The following is a 4,993-nucleotide window of genomic DNA, read 5'->3' as shown; positions in this document are numbered from 1 at the left end:
ACTGCCTCACGGGAGCTCTGCCACGGCGCGCGCGCGCACACCCGGCAGAAGCCGGACCGGGGGGCGTGACCGTCTGGGCAGGCGTGGCATCGGAAGAGGCGGGCCTGGCTGGGAGGGACTTTGCGGCAGAGCCTAGCGGAGTGCCGGCCCGCCGTCACGGCCTGGCGTCCACCGGTAGGGAGCGAGCTGATTGGCTCTCCGCCTCGGGGGCGGGGCCGGGGAGGCGTGTGGATGGAGTAGAGGAGGGTCTTGGGTGCGGGCCGGCCTGGTCCCGCTGCGCCCGGCTTTCTACGGTGGTGCGTTTTCACCGCGGCGGACTCCATGGCTGAGGCCACCTTTCGGGTCTATTTTGCCGGACCCCAGCGCCCCATCGTCTATAGAGGCGTTTTCCCGGAAAGCCTGGTTGCGGTCCGGAGCTCGCCGGCGCGGGGCCCGGGCCGCCAGGCCGGGTTCCGGGGCGCGCGCCGCCTGCAGAAGTCGGTCGGGGGAGTGGAGGAGCAGCGTCTGGCGAGTCTTTAGGCTCCGCTGTCCTTACTCGCTTTACGGGCTTTTGCGTTGAACGTTGTTTTGCGAAGCACGCATCCCCCAAGCCCTCACCTGACCACTAAGCAGAAGCAGACCTCCTCCACGATCCCGTTTTCAAAACAGATCTTTTAAAAGGTTGAAAATATCTGCATGGAGTGGATATGTGTCAAAGACGTAGTTAAGTCTAGACGGAACACTTTCCAAGGAGGGTGCGAGACGCAGGACGTGGGTCGTCTCTGAGCGATAGAGCTGGCGGAACACTGCAGGGTCCGCGCACCCCTGCCGATGCGGGCGGACCTGCGGGGTTACTGTTGGGGCCTGGCAGCGTTCACGCGCCTCTCTCTTACTAGTCTTCCACAGATGAACGTCTAAAAGTAGTGACTACGTAGTACTCCCTCCAGCCCCCGCATCAGGTGACCCGAACGTGGTTGGTTAGAGATGTCCTAGGCTAGTGGGACAGTAGAAGGGCAGAAGTCTTTCTGGATAACTTTTAATATTTTTAAGGGGAGAAAAAAGAATGGTCTAAGACATACCATGAATTAATCTCGGGTTGAAGATACTTTTTTTTTTTTTCAAAAAAAATGTTAATGTTTATTTTTGAGAGACAGAGCATGAGCGGGGGAGGGGCAGAGTTGAAGATACTGCTTATGAATCCTTCATTTGTTTCACTTTTTACTTTTCCTCTTCCAAAAGACAGTAAAGGCTAAAATGATCTCAAAAGCAGATATTACAGGGGAAGAAAGTTCACAGATTGGTACCCCGCCTGAAACAAGGTGAGGCTGGACTAGGGAGGAGACAGTCGAGTTGGTGAGTCGGAGGACAGGGTTAGAGACCCTGGACCAGGAGGACTCCCTTTGCCACCGACCCCGGGGGTTGGGGGGGGAGGGGCGGGGATGGGAACTCATGGAGGGGGCGGGGGAGGGGTCCCCCTGAACAGAAGCTGAGAGGCTTGGAGGGAGGAAGTGGAGGCTGTGCAGACAGGGCCTTCAGGACATTTTGCTGAGGAGGCAAAGATTGAGGGAGGGAGAGGAGCAGAAGGACACGAGATGAGGGGGTGGGAATGTAGGGTAGGGTGGGGGAGGGTTTGGGTTTGTTTTGTTTCAAGATGAGAGGAACTTGGGATGTTTATAGACTGTGAGGAGGAACTCAGAGGAGAAAAGAGGAGAAAAAAGAAAAGGGACTTTTTTTTTTTAATGTTTATTTATTTTTGAGAGAGAGACAGACAGACAGAGCACCAGCAGGGGAGGGGCAGAGAGAGAAGGAGAGACAGAATCTGAAGAAGGCTCCAGGCTCAGAGCTGTCAGCACAGAGGGGATGCGGGGCTCCAACCCACCCACTGTGAGCTGAAGTCGGACACTTAACTGGCTGAGGCACCCAGGCGCCCCAAGGGACTGCGTTTTTGAAAGATGCTCCAAGGGACAGGAGGGTGAGGGACTGGAGATGAGGCCTGTGAAGCTGTTCTAGAAGCCCATTTTTCCTCGTGACTCCTGGGTCAATTCCTGGGCCACAAATTCTCCATATGATTTTGAATTGCTGTCCATAGTTATTTGTTTGAAAGATGTTTATGGGGCCAAAAAAAAAAAGCCGTAAAAATATACAGTAGAAATCACAATGTTATCAGCTCCCAGAATACAAACCACGCACACATCAGGTTTAATTATGCACTCAGGAAGCTCTTAAAAACATGACTTTCTAGGGGCACTTCTGCATTTGAGGCTGCATTTGGGATTCAGGAAAGCAAGTGTATTACACTTATTTCCAAGACAAAGTTTCTTTCCTCCAATAAAACTCATTTGGGGTTTTAGTGGGGCCCTTGCAGAGTCAGAAGATGAAGGGAACCCCTGAAGGAGGCTTCCCCAAGGAAACGGGGTGGGGGGGCAGCACAGGGGACTAAGCAGCCTCGACACACAACTGCAAGCAGCAGGGGGGTTCACCGCCGGCTGTGTCTCCTTTTCTCCTTCCTGTAGGAATCTTTTTCTCCTGCTGATACTAAAAAGTATTTTAGGGGACGCCCGGGTGGTCCAGTCGGTTGAGCATCAGACTCTTGATTTCCACTCAGGTCGTGATCCCATGAGATGGAGCCCCAAATAGGGTTCCATGCTGACCGAATGGGGCTCCGTGTTGACCGTGGACCCTACCTAAGATCGTCTCTCTCTTTGCCTTTCTCCCACTTGGACACGCATGTGTGCACACACGTGTACTCTCTCTCTCTCTTTCAAAGTTAATAAACTTTAAAAATTTCTTAGGGGAGCCTGGTGACTCAGTCAGTTAAGTGTCCGACTTTGGCTCAGGTCATGATCTCATGGTTCGTGAGTTCGAGCCCCGCGTCAGGCTGTCTGCTGTCAGCATGGAACCTGCCTCAGATTCTCTGTCCCCCACTCTCTCTCTGCCCCTCCCCTGCTCTCTCAGAAATAAACATTAAAAAAAAATTTTTTTTTAAGTATTTTAAGTTTTGGACAATATGTTTTTATATATGTTTTTTTTTAATTTTTTTTCAACGTTTATTTATTTTTGGGACAGAGAGAGACAGAGCATGAACGGGGGAGGGGCAGAGAGAGAGAGGGAGACACAGAGGGAAACAGGCTCCAGGCTCTGAGCCATCAGCCCAGAGCCTGACGCGGGGCTCGAACTCCCGGACCGCGAGATCGTGACCTGGCTGAAGTCGGACGCTTAACCGACTGCGCCACCCAGGCGCCCCTGTTTTTATATATGTTTAAGCTGCAGTCTGATGCTAAAGATCATGTGTTCCTAGATGTAGTTTTCAGTAGTAATGGGACTCCATTCTTCAAGCAGTGAGGGGTGGGGGCTAGGCAGGTGAGTGACATTCTCAGACATGTGTTAGAAGTCTGACTCTGCAGTAACAAAAGTGACAAAAAGGTGGCAAAAGACAGATGCAGGGAGCCTCCCGTGCACTGGGGAGAGGAGGAGTAAAGGTTCGGCTGGGTTCATGCAAGGGCAGAACCCTGGGGCCTGAGGGCCAGAGTTTGGATGACCCTCAGTTTCCAGCTGAGCAAGAAGGTGGTACTTCTTTCTGTTCTCCCTATTAATCCTTCCCGCTCAGAAGAAAGCAGAGGAGGAGGGTGGGCGGGCGGAAAGTGGTTTTGTCTTCCATCACGTTGATATCACGTAACGGAGGTAAAAACTCAGTCCTCACACTCAGGAGCAAGTTGGGGCCAGGAGCTCGCCAAGATAGTTCCTTCAACTGCGGATGGGAAGGGTTTGGGTGTAAGAGGGCACAGAGGAAGGGGGCAGTGAGGAGCCTGGGAGGGGGGTTGGGGTCTCATGAAGGGCCTGAAGACAGGCTGAGGAGGCAGAAGGCAATGAGGAGGCAGTTGAGAGCCACCGCGAGCTGAATGGACAAGTGGCATAACATTTACATTCTGGAAAGATCCTTGTGGGGCTAGCCTGCACTAGAGGCCTGACCTGGCTAGGGACTGGGAACAGAGGAAAGGAAACAGCATGCATGGGGCCTTGCCTCCAGACGGGCCCAGATTAGACCAACGCCCAATTTGGGCGGCCACAATCCTGGCCCAAGTGTGCGGGAAGGGACACAGGAGCAGGTCCCAGAGTGGCGCTGGGGGCTGGGGGCGCTGGTGAGTGCAGACTTCTGGCCAGGGGGAAGCCAGCGTAGGAGTGCCAGGAGCCCATGGGGAGAAGGCAGGCACCTGGGGTTAATTCTGCAGGCTGTGGGAGGAGCAAGACCACCGGGGGTCAAGCTGGCTGCCGAGGAGACTTTGGGAGGGGGGGCTGGGATGGAGGGGGTCGTCTCCCTGGAGGGGCGCTGACGTGGAATCTGGGGGGGGGAGGGGTTCCCCAGAGGACCAGGGTCAGATCCCAGGCCCACCCCGCTCCAGCGGGTGACTTGGGGAAGGTGGGTACCTTCTCTGAGCCTCGGTTTCCTGTGTGAGATGGGCCCAGCGTGAGGACATCAAGCTCTAATTTCTGGGGCCCTCATGCAGTCAGTAAAAGGTGGTAGTGATTTTAAGTCCTGGCAATATTTGGAATTTACATCCGGACCCAAAGCCCCAGCTGCATTCCTAGGAGGGATTCCCTTGTTTTCCAAAGGTGCCCTCAGGCGGACTCACCCAGGTCGAGAGGCCAGAGTGCTGCTGCCTGCTGCAGGAGGGAGGAGGAACCCACATTCCTTCCTGAGGTCCCCGCAGGTCCTCTCCCAGACACCCCCAAACCTGCTGGGGGGTCTCACTGAGCCATCCCCAACGTGTGCGGCTGCATGTCCGCTGCAGGCACCCCAAGCTCTCCGGGAAGTCCTGTTCCGGCTAGCTGGCTACGCAGCTCCCCGCTGCCAGCATTTCATCCCCCAGCTGCCTGTGCTGGGGTCACACCACTTCACACCCTCACCCTGCACAGCAGGTCCTGAGAACAGCAGGCAAGGGCCCCGCCGGAGATATTCTGGGGACAATGAGGGCAGATCCAAGGAAGGTTTATCAAGGTGCATCCCTGGCAGCCG

The sequence above is a fragment of the Lynx rufus genome, unplaced genomic scaffold (genome assembly GCF_022079265.1).
Source record: "Lynx rufus isolate CCGP_SWC_20201006 ecotype Redwood Valley unplaced genomic scaffold, mLynRuf1.p SCAF_38, whole genome shotgun sequence".
Lineage (NCBI taxonomy): Eukaryota > Metazoa > Chordata > Mammalia > Carnivora > Felidae > Lynx > Lynx rufus.
This window is presented reverse-complemented; position numbering follows the sequence as displayed.